At 46.7% G+C, this 14894-nt stretch overlaps 1 long non-coding RNA gene across 1 annotated transcript; it reads right to left on the reverse strand.

The window, feature by feature from the left end:
* Positions 1–1151: 1151 nt before the first annotated feature.
* On the reverse strand, positions 1152–9568 carry LOC308496373. The gene is made up of 4 exons (XR_013993175.1): positions 9421–9568; positions 8401–8502; positions 7145–7316; positions 1152–5335 (listed from the first exon to the last, which is right to left on the reverse strand). It is a non-coding gene; the product is annotated as an uncharacterized lncRNA (long non-coding RNA).
* Between the last annotated feature and the right edge of the window lie 5326 nt (positions 9569–14894).

The following is a 14894-nucleotide window of genomic DNA, read 5'->3' on the forward strand; positions in this document are numbered from 1 at the left end:
TAACAAGACCAGAAAGTGTGAAAAGTGTGAAGACAGGCCAAACTCTCAGGGGCCCATCAGGTCTCTCCTGGCTGACAGACTGCATGAATCTCAGCAACCTCTCAGACACCAGCATTTCCCCATCCCACCACCTCCAGTTACCCCAATTACAAGTTTGAAAAGAAAAGTACTGGAAAAGCTCTTGCATAGACTCCTTTTAATTAAGCATACACACAAAATGAAACACCCCTGGGTTTTGTCTGTTGTACTTTTGTTCTCAAGTCTGTTTGTACTTATTCAGAAATTACATAATTAAAAAAAATAATATTAAGTAAATGTGCACATCAGCCTGTCAAGCTGCCTGGGCCAACGTTCACTTGGGAAGCACAGTGACAGCCCCTTTATTTCTCTTACTTGTTTTTAAGCACAAAATATGTCACACCTGGAAGTAATTAGCATAATTTTTACTAATTTATAGCTAATTACACAATTACTTTTCTATGAAAGGTTCTGGAAAGACACTTGAAGTAAGTTTCACCAAATCTAGTGGCAAGAAATTGCTTGAAAACATTTTGTTAGCTTCAAACATTTAGGAGGTGGGAGGGGGAACACCCAATAAAGTAATTCTTTCCTATTTAAGAGTGTTCAAATATGACAGGGATATAATTTCTCCAGTAATTTACTAAGCAGAATGCTGAAATGTCTCTGATAATCCAACTCGGCCAGAGGCTTCTCTAAGACAGAGTCCCCAAAAGAAGTGCTGTTGAGAGCACCCAGGACAGAATCTGCTTTGTGACTGCAATCGGCGTCCCAATAGAGCTAAAATTTCAGGCTGCCAACAATGGCTCTTCCTCCAGGAGTAAACCAACCTTGTGACAGAATGTGACCTCTGGCAGGTGTCTTGTTCAGCTCCTGCGAAACTGGGAGCTCAGGAGGCCAGTGCTGGATTCAAGCCTTGGGAGACACTCAAAGTGAAGCCCCAGGGTGCCAGGACCCAAGTGCATTACATTGTCTAAATGGTGCAAAGAGAAACAAAAACTCACCAATTCAATTCCCTGGACTAACATTTTTAAGCCCCTACTCAGTGCTCTGTGTTCAATGGGAAGATTTATAAAAGGAATAATTCCTGCTTTCCCTAGTCATGCCAGCAAGGAAAATAAACATGTCAATCAACCAACAAGTATTTATTGAATGCTGCTTTCAGCAGAGGGAGAAACAGAAAAGAAGAACCAGGTGCTGCCCTGCCCTCGGAAGGCTGGCAGATCTATAGACCAGAGCCGCACACAAGACGCATGCGGCCTAGCACGGCATCAGTCCAGGTCCAGTCAGCACCCTGTTGATGGCATGGGCTCCAAAGTGCTGCTAAAATGGAAAGATGAGTGATGGCAACTGGAAGACAGAAGTCAAGGAAGAGATGATGGAATCCCAACTCTACATGATGTGCTGGGGGTGGGAGCCATATTGGTTGGGTGAAAGTGAGAGTGTTCTGTCAGGCCCACACCAAAGGATTCTGGGAAGGCAGCAAAGGTGATGCTGGGCACAGCTTCCCAAATTCCCTAGCAGGAAAGGAGAGTAAGGAGCCAGGAGAACCCTTAAAACCTAGAGACCAGCCACCAGGCCCTTGGGAAGTCCCCTGGAACACTGAGTTCTGATCTATGTCTGTCCCAGGGCTGTATATTTGGTGGCAGTCAATAGAAGAGAAGAACACAAAGCCATCAGTACATGTAAAAGTTGTCTGTGGTCAGCAGAATTGGTTGAGAGCGCAAGAAGGCAAACAGTTATAGCAGGTATCCCCAACAGGGGTAATATCTCCCCAAGGAGGCAAAAAACTAATCCTTGGGGGGCAAAAATTCTAAACTATTGCAATGCTTGTGGCTTCCAAAGGGCCATGGTACATAAATAGATAAACTACCTATCTCTGGTATAAAAATCTCATGTTGGGGGCGATCAGAAAAGACTGCCTAAAAAGTTTGGGGTGGGGGGCTGGGGAAAGGCCAAGCAAAGCTGCAAATTTGTTGGTCTGCAAGTGGGCCTTGCCCCCTGTATTTAGAGTTTCCTAAGGACAGAGACAAAATTATGCAATTGTGCACTCCAGCCTCCTAGCAGTCATCATAACACAGCAGGCGCTCCACAAATGTGAGCAAAGCTGATTTGAATTGTTCTGCAATCTGAGGTCTTGCTTGAAGGGCCCCTGTGTAGGGTGGAGTGAGGCACTTGGAAGATGTCCAGTTTCTGCCAGGCTCACCTCAAGGCTACTGAGAGATTTTGGCAAAGGAATGTCCTCTGTCGTCCACAGGAGAGTCATGTTAATAGCTAACACTTGGCATATTTCTCTTCATTTTTTTCAAATTACTTTCACAGCTACCATCATTTGACCCTTACAAAAATCCTGTGAGGCACGTAGAGGAAGTCATTAACAGCCACTCTTTGCAGTTTCCCTCATTCAGTCAACAGGTACGCATGAGCACCTGTGGCCTCAGTATTGAGGTTCCTAGCACTGGAAGACAGGTAAACAGGATGGGACAGGCCCTGCCCTCGCCACCTTATACTTTCTAGAAAGGACACAAATCAGGAACAAGATAGTTACCATTCTGCTAAGTGTGAAGAAGAAACACAAAAAGCAGAGCAGAATAATAACAAGAGAGGCACTTTAGACTGTGTGTTCCAGGAAACCTCCCCCAGGAGGTTACAGGTAAGCTTTGGAGAGTGAGTTGGTCATGAGAAGAGCTACAGATAAAAACCAGGCCCAAGCAGGGTAAATGACTGGCCTGGCAGAGTGTGGCAAGTCTCTAGGTCCTAGCGGCCCAGACCTCTCTTTTGTTAAGCTGATTCCCACTGTGAATTCCCCTCCCCTCCCGTTTTTCTAAGTAGAGACCTGAATCACAGAAAACACAAATGTACATGTGCATATATACATACACATACATATATACACACACACTTAGGTACGCACCCCACACACATATAACACATACCATACACACAACACACACGTGCGCGCACACACACACACACCACAATCTGTTAACTCCTAAGGAAGCACCAGACAGGCAGACAGGCAGTCAGAACACATTGCCAAAGTGCCTTAAGGACAACTGAAGGCAGGTGGCCCAGCCCAGGTTCTGCTCTCCTGCAGGCCTGGCAGGCGCCTCTCTGGGGAGCACCACCCCCTTCTCAGTATGACATGGCCAAGTCACCACCCCATGAACAGTGTTTATTATTCAATGGGGCATGATGAGACTGTTCTGAGATTTCAAAGTCGGCTGGCGGTTTCATTAGAAGCAATCAAGAAAGCTTTGGACAATTAGTGGGAAGTTTTGACAGAGAGAATGTGTACCAGCCTGGTAGCGCTCACCAGCACCGGCGTCAGAGCCTTTTCTCTCTGCCACAGAAACTTGAATATTCATTCTTTCCCCTGAACATCAACACCTCTGGTGACTCAGCGGGTCAGTTGCTCTCTCTCTCCACTCAACAGATGCTTTCTTCATGCTCTAAATCCCTTGGAAATTCTCCTTGACCCTGGAAATAGAACACTTCCCACCACCCTTCAGCACCCTTTAACTTCACACGTCGAGAACTACATGGTCAGTCCTCACCCATAACTGTGAGCTTGACAGTGGCTACAAATGAGTTCAAAAGTCAGTCAAGGTAAGTATCCACACCCCCAGCCCCTAGAGTAAGTGAGGGGCAGACTGACTATGTGCCTCACTGCCTTCTGGGTCTTGACATACATTTTCTCTACTCCCCACTACAAACCTATGAGCAAACTCTTAGGAATCCCCATTTTACAAGTAAGGAAACTTAAACTGACAGTTTCTGTACCTAGAAAGGTCATGTAGCAGTTAAGTAGCAGAGCTCTAGTCCATCGAACCTGAAATCTGGTATGTGTGCACAGCCAGGGTGGTGCTTCTGGGTTTTCTCAGCCTCCACAGCTTGGGGCACCAGCTGTGGAAAGGAACGCTTCCAGCAGAAGTGAATCTTGGCCAGCCCAGCAAACGCACAAGGGCAAGGTGAAGGTCTCCTAGAGCTGCAGCAGGGGTGTAGGGCCTAGAGGCAGGCAGGCATGTCTCACCTACTATAGGAAAGGCTATTTATGGCCAGGGCTTCTGTGCTGGACAGCTGGTGACTAAGGCTGGGGCCGGAAGCTGCATCCACCCCAGTGCTGGCCAGGATTTGCTAAGGAGAGCATTCCCTTCCTGACTCCAGAGCAGGGACCCTGAGACTAAGCATCACAGCTGGTGGGATGACTCGCCCCAGAAAACCACCTGGCTTGAGGGCCCATCCTGATTAAGCTGAGAAAGGGCCTGTTATGGTGGTGAAGGAGACTCTCTCCTCTCTGTGACCTTAACTTCACCAGGATGAGTTCCCCATGTGCAAGAAAGATGGCTTCTGCAACTAACTGATTTTTTCATATGACACTGTTCATCAGGTAGCAAACGGCACCATGGATTTGAAATCATGAACCCAGGGTCCTAGGCCTGACCTTGCACCTAAATTAACTGTGATGTTATGGGCATGTCATTGCACCTCCCTGGGCTTCAATTTCTCCACCCAACAAAGCAGAGGGTGAGGGTAATGACAGTTTGGAGCTTCCAGCTCTGGAATTCTATCATTGCAGGCTGCTGGGGATGGTGTTTCTCTTCAGTACAAACATTGTAATAGCTTCTCAGAGGGGTGGGAGGTGGCAGAGAGAGAAACATAGGAATATAGAAACAAAGGCACAGTGAGGTAAACAGAGATAGATCGAAGCACGGGAAGCTACCTAGCCAAAGAAAGAAAGAACAGTCTGGCGGTGTGGAGAGAAAATTAGAGCCCCTGATGTAAGCAGACTCTTGCCAGTATTGCTGGAAACAAATAGTGACAGATTGCTAACATGTTACAGTGAAAATTACCAACATGATGAGACTTTTGCACCATAACCAGCACCTCTTGTTATTCCATTAACAAAGCTGATGAGACCAAATTGCTAATAGGAGAAAACGTTCATGTTATATTATATCACTCCCATCCTGCATGGAGAATGCAACCAAAGGGAAAACTAGAAGCATATCAGAACCTCCCAGGAGCCAATTTACTTTAGACAAAATTGGGGGAAAGCCCTGGAATGCCACCCCTCTTCCATGACATCTAGAAACACCCATGTATGCTACCAGCTCCTCTACACCATTCCAAACGTGTGTTCCCATTGCTGAGCTGGGCTGGGAAGGGCTGTCTGTCATTACATAGAACAGGACCCAGTGACCTTTACAAAGTACACAAGGTACACCAGCAGGGCCAGCAGGGGAGGGAGGGACAAGCGGACGGTGGCATGTCTGAGTTTGTAGAGTGTTGGATTCCAGCTCGCTTCCATCTGCTCCTAGAACAAAACCAACACATCAGAACTCACGATTCTTTACATTTTTACCACCCCCATCTGGCCACTGCCCACTATAGCGAGGCCAGAGAGAGCCCCAATTCTTAATTCCATTAGTCACAGGGTTCAAACTGTCATCTAAGCTCTGGGAGGTGTAAGGGACAAAACACATCTGGTTCTTGGAAGTAGTTGCCCAGGAATTTGAAGAGGATCTTTCCTCTTTGGAACATGGAAAGATTTCCTGCTCAAACTCAACGGTCATCCAGAGACAGACGGATTAAGAATTCACTTTATGCTCACTCCTCTCTCAGAAAAACCCCCGTTACCCAAACCTCTGAGCATCTGAGTTTTTTCCACTGGGAATAACACTGACTACCCCAAACTCCCTGCTACCACCCCAAAGAGGGGGGCCTGGCTGCAGGCCGCACTCCCCAGTTGTCACTCAGAAAAGTACTTGGCCAAAGATTATTCTGCGTAATTGAATGGCAAGGGCTTTTGTATACCAAACAAGGACTTGTCTTTGTCAAAAAGTCTTTACAAAGTACCCAAGTGCTGGGTGTCAGACAGGACAAGTTTTTTAATCATGTTAAAATGATTTATTTAAACGTCAAGCCATGTCACCTCACTTCCTTTCATTTTTCAAACTGTTTGTGTTTTTTCTGGATGATAAATTTATCTTCAGACAGCCTCAATATGACTAATTAACTTTGAAATATAAGAACCAGATGTGTGAGTTGGAGAGCTTTCTGAACTAATGCCAGACGGGCTGGTGGGGTTTTTTTTCTTCTTCCCTGCCTTTCACCCCTCCTTTATTCTCCCCACCCCTCATTCTCTCTCCCTGCTGGCTGCCCCGAAATTACTAAGCAGAGACACATTTAGTAAATGGAATCACAGGACTCCAGCTAACAGTGAGCACCCACTGCTTTTTCTCTGTTCTCCACTTGTGAGCCTTTCAGGACCCCACACTCTTCCTTTGCACGTGACCCTAGCATGCCTCATTGTGACTGGCAGAGCTGTCCTGGGAGGAGGGGCTGGGAAACCAGCCCCCTGCTGCCCCGGCTTTAATGATCTATCTAATGTGGATCAGGGAGCTGCCAGAATGCATTTGCCACATGAAAGTAAGTCACCCTGCACTATGACACAAAGTGATTTCTTTTAAAGAGTCTTCCTCTGTGAAGTGCTCCCTCAGATCTGCCTCCTCCCTTCTCCCTTTTGATGAGCAAACCAGTGCACAGTCCAGGAGAAATGAGAGCTGGGGGTGGAGGGGCAGGCTGGAGATTAAGTCTCAACACTCTAAGCTGAAGCACATTTCAGAAATGGCACATGTGGGGCTTAAAAGCCACAGGTGGAGGGAGGTATGCGTGTGTGTATCTGTGTGTGTATATGTGTGTGTCTGTGTCTTTGTGTGTCTGTGTCTGTATCTATGTCTGTAGACTTCACACTCAGAGACAGGACGGCAACTCAGAGTAACTGGATGATGGCCGGAAAATGAGGATTCCTTTTCCAGGGCTCATGTAGCTAAGTAAAAAGAGACCAGAGTGGCAGGCATGAGCTGGGTGCCTCCGTTTCCCCATGTAGCTAACCAGTTCCGTCAGATCTCTCCACCAGAAATAGGTTGAGGTCAGATGAGATCACAATAATGAAAGTGCTTTGAGTCTTTTGAAAGACATGCTATCCATCCTAAGGGATTATTAGCATAATTACCACTATTATTATATCATCATGACCATTATGATTATCATGCCTCTTAGTGTCTGAGATTTTTCACCGGGGATATTCTCACTCACTCGCAAGGTCAGTGAAGTTCCTCACCGTGCCAGGCTCCAACCAGAAAGATAAACAGTGGACTCAATTCTCCTTCTCAGGAAGAATGCCAACCAAATGTCCTCCTGGGCCCAAGCAGAGGAGAATCCCCCATTGGACACCTCAGACTCCGTGCTGTTGGCAGAAGAGGACTCAGCCACAGACAAACGCCAGTACTGTGCTGTGAGGGGACAAATGGGCCAAGTGGAAGTTGCCTTTACTTGCTAGAGAGCAAGACAAGTGAGAGGCCTGGGGACAATCTCTGCTGCCCTTCCCCTTACCCAGCCCTCCTGTTTCTCTTCAAAACGACTTGCTGCCCGCTCAGGGGACAGGATGCAACAAGCAGGTGGGACTCTTAAAAGTATCATGGAAGAGAGCAGGACCTCCTAGATCCCCTCGCTTCCCCTTCCCTGATCCCGGCCCCTTTGCACAAAATCCTTCCTTGTTTTCAGCAGTATGTTGCCTAATCCCCAGTAAGGAGGATGTCACCCTTCAAAGAGGTGTTTGCATTTATTTTAGCAGGAGTGTCTGCGAACTTATGAAGGAAAAGGCCTTCAATAATTCCACACCCAAAGTAATAAAAAGGAGGGGAAGCGGGGGAGGGGATGGGGACAGAGAGAGCATGTTCCACATCTCTCAGATCAAATCGTGCTCCGTGCTGATGCCTAGAAGGTGTATCTCAGCGGCAGACAGATGAACAGATGGGTGGGGGTGGGTGGGAAGGCAACTCTGAGCAGGTCAGCCTGGTAGCTCCCCAGTGCCCCTCCTGAGGCAGCGTGAGGGAAGGCCCAATTATAGGGGAGTGGTTCTCCGCACTTACTACTTAGCGAAGCATGCTGCCACCTTCAAGAGTCCTTGCCCTTCCTCTCTGAACACAACAGTAGTAAGCCTGCCAGAACTCCTCGGGTAGTGGGATAACACTGAGGACTACAGCTTTCATTGGTGTCTTCCAACTTCCTGAGCTAGCCAGGCAGACGGATGGGCAAAGAGTGCAGTAATTCAGTGAGAGTTTCTCCCACCAGAATTTTATCTCCACTGCCGCAACACTAGCGCCCACCCTCCCAAGACAGCAGCTTCTCAGAGCCCCGAATGGCCCCATCCACCGGGACTCCCGAAGCCTGCCATTGGTGAAAACTGCATCCAGGACCCTGGCTGGCCTCTTTCTACAGCACTCCCACCCTCTCCCCCAGAGAAAAAAATTTCAGATAATTTTCTGACTATTAACATTTCCTGTTATGTCAAACTAAGATTATTATGGAGCTTACCAGATCTTGGGATCCTTGATTAACTGAACTGCGAAGCCTACCCACTCGAAGGTGAGCCCCTGGGTCTCCTGGAACTGTTTGGGACTGCCACCGCCTGTAGCTCTGCAAGGAGAGATCAGACACATTTCCACCATCTATACCTGGGGGAGCATGGCTCTCCCGCGGCTTCTTTCCACAGAGGAGCTCGAGTTTGTACTAAAGAGCCAGAAGGCGCCCCCTAGTTCTGGCTGAGGGAGCCCACTGTGGAACACCCATACAACTCCACAGACTCACCCAGCATTTTTTGAAACCTAAAAACCTGGATTTGCTCTCCTTTCCCACGCAAGTACCCCTGGCCTTCTCCCACTAAGTGAACATAATAAGTAAAGAAACTTGATGCTGTAACCGAAAGGAGCCATCGTTTGGAAGCTGTCAGACTTGATGTCTCAGAGACATGGGATCCTACAGCCGTCCCACTGTACAGCCTGAGATATTTAATAAAGTAAAGCCCTCAGGATCAAGAGGCGGCCATCCCTCCCATTCCTTCCTACCGCCGCACTGGAGTTCTTTAAAGCCTGCCTTGCGTCTGTCTCTCTCTCCAGAAAGCCTTTCATGCCGCCTTGCCAGACTGACATTTTGACAAGTTGCCACGAGTGACATCTGATTTGTACAAATTTCAAGACTAATAAATCTACCTGTCAAAGCGGAAACTTTAAAAGGAGCTAAGCCCAGCGGGTATAGTTTAACAGAACTCAAGTTGATGAAACTGTAGGATGGAGAAATTATATCTGTCACAATCCACCCACATTAGTTCTGCAGAAATGTTGGCAACTGAAACAAACGTCTTTCACGGGCGTTACCGGAAAAAAAAATTTTAAATTAAAAAAAATTTTTGAATCGTAAAAGGAGATTGTTAATACCCCAAATAACAAGTAACAGTTCTATTTGTAAACTCACAAATTTTATGTATTTAATTTTTAATTTTGTTGCAGATGTGAGAACTGTCTCTCCTCCTACCTCTTAAACTGTCTCTCCTCCTACCTCTTAAACTGTCTCGCTGGAATCTGGACTTTCCATTCAAGCTGGAGCCCATCAATCACGCTGCAGTGGCGCCCCCGCTCCTGAGTGAATGCGAGCAGAGCGCAGCGTGCAGGGCTGAGGCAGGGCCCGCTTCCCACAGCCCTGCGTCCTGGCCAGGCTATGCTCTGCCTCTCGCGCCCACTTCCCCTGCCCCTCCCCCTTGACCTGAAGCCGGAAGCCTCACCCCCATTCTGAGCTTTGCAGTGGGATTTTTGTTTTAAGGATGTCAGTGTTGGGGTAGGGAGGGGCACTGTGGTAAAAGAGGCTTGTAATTGTGTCTACCTTTTTATTTTATTTTTATCTTACCTTCCTTCTCTGACAGGTCCACTTTTGCCCTGAATCATCATGTCAGCAATGGAGAAACCAGAGTCAGCAGGTCAGAGAAAGAAACTAGGGGAAGGGGCAGCCTCCTCAGGATTCCCATACACCTAGCAGATCCAAGAACAGTAAGAGGCTGAAACAGAACCCCTTTTGTGCTCTCTGTCTTTCCCAGGCCTCTCCCCACCCGCCAGAGGCAGAGAAGAGGATGAACTACTCTCAGCAACTAAAAGGGGCCTCCAGTTGCCCTGACAGCTGAGCTGTTTTCTGTTTGATGGCAGCCTCCACCAGCCATAACCTCCATGTAATCATTGTTATTACTAGTGCCTTTCCTCCTGGGAGTTCAAAGTGGGATCTCATTTGCCCTCTCAGCTCATATGGTTAAGGAACAAGTAGGTGGGACAGAGAGCGTCTTTGTTCTCACAGAGTTAGAGGGCTGAGGTCACCCAACAAGTCTGATAAGAAGCCAGCATTTCGGGGTGGGGCCAGACCCCAGCTAGTAGCCTAGGTAGGTGCTCCTTCCCTCCCTCCCCAGATGGGCTGCTTCCTCCTTCCAGTTCCCAAGCTTCTGCTTAGTACTTATTTGTCTGGGACAATATCTACCACTCCATGTACAAGATGCTCTTGTACTTAACCACGTGAGTTATAGAGCCGTGCAAAACATGAGCTTGTCCCAAAGGACTTCCCAGTCCACATGGGGTGATGTAAACAAGACAACACAGAACAACATAGATCCTGGTCCGGAACACAGTGAGTGCCCATACAGAAAAAAAGCATGGGATGTGATGAGGGCGCCAGACCCAGCCCTGCCACTAACTGGCTGTGGGACCTCGGTAAGAACATACCCTCTGTAAAACGAGACGGTGACCAAATGATGTGAAGGTCCCTGCATATTCTGTGGATTTTTGAGAAGAGGCATCATGAGATTACACATGTGCCAGCTTTTTATAAACTATCAACGATTATGCAATTGCTGGCAGTTGTTAACCACCGTGGGCTGCGGTGAACAGCCCTGTCTTCACTGAGAGATCAGGTCATGATCCAGCAAGAACACAACTGATAAAGGAATAAGTGAATGAACAAATGAAGAAACAAGCCGGACTTCCCAGGAGGGACGGAATTCAGTCGTGCTCTGCTCCCCTCTGCCTTTAGCACCCACAACCTGAGCTGCACCTCCCGATCTCTCACCATCCCAAGCTCTGGGGCCTCCCGTGACCCCATCCCCGTTAGAAGCAGACAAGGCTGGCACACAGCAGCCTGAGGAGGTGAGATCTGTAAGAGCAACTCAAAGGGAAAGACCACTATTGTTTTTATTTCAGAGTTGTCATAGAGCCATAAATGAGGACAGCGATTAGAGGTCCTGTGATGGGACCCCAGGTCACAGAGCCACTCCCTCCCAAGTCATGGCCTGAGGAATGGCCAGGCTCACCAAACTTGGATGGCACAGGATTCTGAGAGGCAGGCAGGTGAGTAGGTTTTCACAGGTAGGTGCTTGGGGAAAAACGAGGGGAAGAGAGATTACTGAAATCCAGCAAGTAGACCATGTGTCATACACACCAGGGAGCCAGAGATCCTATAACATTAACATGTGTTATATACATGAATTAGCCCTGACTTATTTGATTTACATATTGCCACTTAATCAGAGAAAACCGTTAGAGATGGTTATTTGGAAAACAAAGCACAGAGATGTTTGGTGTCTTGTGTACAATCACACAGCAAGCCAGCAGCAGATTTAGAAACTGCTGGGTTGAGTTTTCTTCTGAGACAGTTGCTGTTTTTCTTTTCCCTCAGCAAGATGATCTCTCCAGGGAAAGGCTCAACTATGCCAAATGTGACTAATAAAAAAAAAAATTGTTTAAAGGGTTTTTTTTCTAGAATAAACATTTCACTTTATGTTTTATTGGATTAGTGTTTGCTAACCTCCAAAGTTTCTCGCCTAGCAAATTGGAGACCGTTTCCCTTATATAATGAGGTGAGTCAAGTCTTATGAAAGGCAGGCACATTGCAAAGCATAGGTAGCAGCCTAAGGCAGGCCCAGAGGGCTGAGGTCCAGTCTGGGAGCTTCAGGCCCAAGGGGCCACCTTTCCCTGCAAATGGAGGCAGAATACTTTGCCCCCAGACACCATCAGTCCCTAGTGCAATTCTATAGCCCATTGCCTCCTATCTGGGGTCCATTACCCACACGGCAGGAGGAACTTCAGTCTGAAAGGAGAACGAAAGCCCATCTCTTTCTACTGCCTCCAGGCAGCATTTTGGGTTTTGCAACCAAAGGGAAAAGAAAAAGAAAAAGAGAAAAATCTTGAACTGTTTTTCAAATGTTCTGGGTCTTGGCAAACCCCAAAATGCCTTTTGCCAAAATGCTTTTTCCCTTAATTTTTAAACCTCGGGTGTATTTCCAGAACAATCCAATCCATCTGCTTCTGATTCATTTACACTTAACTCATTAGGAGGCTGTTGCGTAAGGAGCAGTTTGACGTCCCCAAGATCCCCGGGTGAGGGATTCTGCTTCCCCCTTTGAATCAGAGGGAGGTGGCTTGCCAGCTGGGCATGGAACAGAAACCCAAAAAAATTGAAAGCCTAGATTGCAACCCCAAGTCCCCAGGATGAGAATAGTCTCTCTGGTGTCCCACCCGTCATTTATCCTGCTCTGCTCTTCCTCAGATTGTCACCATTATTGCTGTAATTGTCATTAAGGATACAACAAATGGCCACATATCATTGTTAAAGGCTTTAATGATATGATACAATACATAGTATTCCACTGTGTGCCATTCTTTATTCATAGCTCCAGACTCATCGTTCAGACATTAAACAAACACTCCCAACCAATCATGAACCACCAGCAGGGCCTTGGGTGGGGTATCAGAGACAGGACATACATCTAAGACCAACCCATCCCAGCTTGCCTCCTAAAAGGGCTCTGAGCTCTACTGAGAAGTTCAAGAGAAGAAATGTGGGCTGAGAGCAGCTTCTAAGGGCAGAAAGCAAGGCTGGAGAAAGTGAGGATGGCTCTGCAGGAAGCACAAAGAGAAAGGGAGAGTGGTTTCCAGGGTCTAAGCCACAGCCTCTGCTGCATCACAGGAAAAGGGGTCTTGTCTCCCACCGTCCATTCTTCATTATCATTATTCTCACTACCAAATTTATTCAACAAAATTAATAAAAATGTATCGACTGCCTTCTGTATGCTCAGCCCTGCCCTATGCTGGGAACCACAGGGGACAGACGAGACAGATGAAGTGGATTTCCCATGAGGATTTGCAGCCCACTTGGGGAAACTTTTTATTTTTATGAGTATATATCATTAACAAGACAGCTTTCAGCCAAATGACCAAGGCACAGGGAGAGTATAAGAGCTGTCCACCAAGGAAAGAGATCTCATGAGCTGGCCTGGTCAGAAACAACTTCACACAGGAGGTAGGTTTCAGATGAGCCAGCCTGGAAGGTCAGTGCTTGGCTGGAAGGAGAGGAAGAGGTGTACAGTATTCCTGGAGGAAGAAACAAAAGTGAAAGCTCCTTGAACGGGGAAGAACATAGCATGTTTGTAGGGCAATAACAGCAGCCACGTTGAGAAACAAGGCAAATAAATAGAAAAGTCGGTTGTAGGTGATTCAGCTGAGAAGTCTGGATTTAATCTCAAAGGCAAGAGTGAGTCACTTAGAGGGTTTGAGCAAGGAAGTCAGATTAAGAGAGCTGTGTTTTAGGGGGAATAGTCGTGTTCATGTACCAGATAGATGGATGTGGAGAAAGACTGAATGCAGGAAACCAGTAGGAGTCTTTTGCAATAATTTAGGCATGTCATGACAGGGATCTAGAAGAGGGTAATAGCAACAAGAAAGGAAAAGAAACAACAAATATTATGAAGATAGAGTCAACTGGACTTGATGACTCTGGTTGGAGGACCCTGCAGAAGGAAAAGGAGTTACGATAACAATACCGTGCTAAGGTCTGGCTGCCTGCCGCTTGCAAAAGTTAAAAATAAAGAGACAAGATTGGTGGAAAGAAAAGCAGGCTTATTCAGAATGCTGGCATGCTGGGAGGATGGCAGACTCCTGTCCCCTTAGCACTGTATCAATAACACCAACACCCAGGAGTTTATCAAGTGAGGAAAGAACATTTTCAACTACAGAGGACATGTATATAGCAGTCCGCATATGCCAGATACTGTGCTAAGTACCTTGCTTCAATTATGTCCCAATCCTCACCACAGAAAAGTAAAGCAGGTACTATCATTATCCCTGTTTTACTGATAAGGAACTGGGGCTTCGAAGGGTTTAGTACTTTACCCAAATTCATACAGAAAATGGGTGGGGACTCTAGCATTTAACCACACTAATCTGCTGCCTTAGCTCCCACTACTTCCCTAAACCAAGGCTCCTCTCTCTCTCTTACTCATCTCCTCCCTGACCCTCACATACCCTATGCTCGTTCCTGTACCTTAATCAATCTTGAAATGCCTTCTGCTCAACCCTTCACTTACCCTTCACTTACCTAAATCCAGATCAAGCCTCAATTCCTTCCAGAAACTTCTGTCACCACTGCAGCCTCTAACAGAACTTCTCTCTCTACTACCTCCTATAAGATTTATTGTCAGAACCACAGACCTGAACATGTAATTCCACAGCTTTCTCTACAGACTTGTTTGGTTCCTGTGTTCCCATATTTCCTGGTTTGGGGGCTTGGCACTGGAGGTAAGTCTGAATTCCAACCTTGTCCCTTAACTAGTTATGTAGCCTTGGGCAAGTTACTCAACCTTTTTAAGTCTGTTTCCTTACCTGTCAATTGAAGATGAAAGGGTTATTGTCAGGATTATATGAGAGAATGCTCGGCACATAAAAGGCAGTCAGTGAAGGATATCTATCAATATTATTACTATTGTTTTCATTAATAGACTCATGATGGTCAATGTTAGGTATTGGATGTAGTAAGTGCTTCATGAAAATTCTTCCACTTGATTTCTTGCTCATTTCTGTGGCTATATATATTTTGATATTCACTACTTATAGTCTCTTAAAATTATTACATTTAGTTCACATTTAAAACAAATGTATGGGGTGAGGGATACTGTCATGACTTGCTTCAGTCTGGGCATCTCCAAACTAGGGTCAGGAACTCCA

Source organism: Rhinolophus hipposideros, assembly GCF_964194185.1.
Source record: "Rhinolophus hipposideros genome assembly, chromosome: 4".
Classification (NCBI taxonomy): Eukaryota; Metazoa; Chordata; class Mammalia; order Chiroptera; family Rhinolophidae; genus Rhinolophus; species Rhinolophus hipposideros.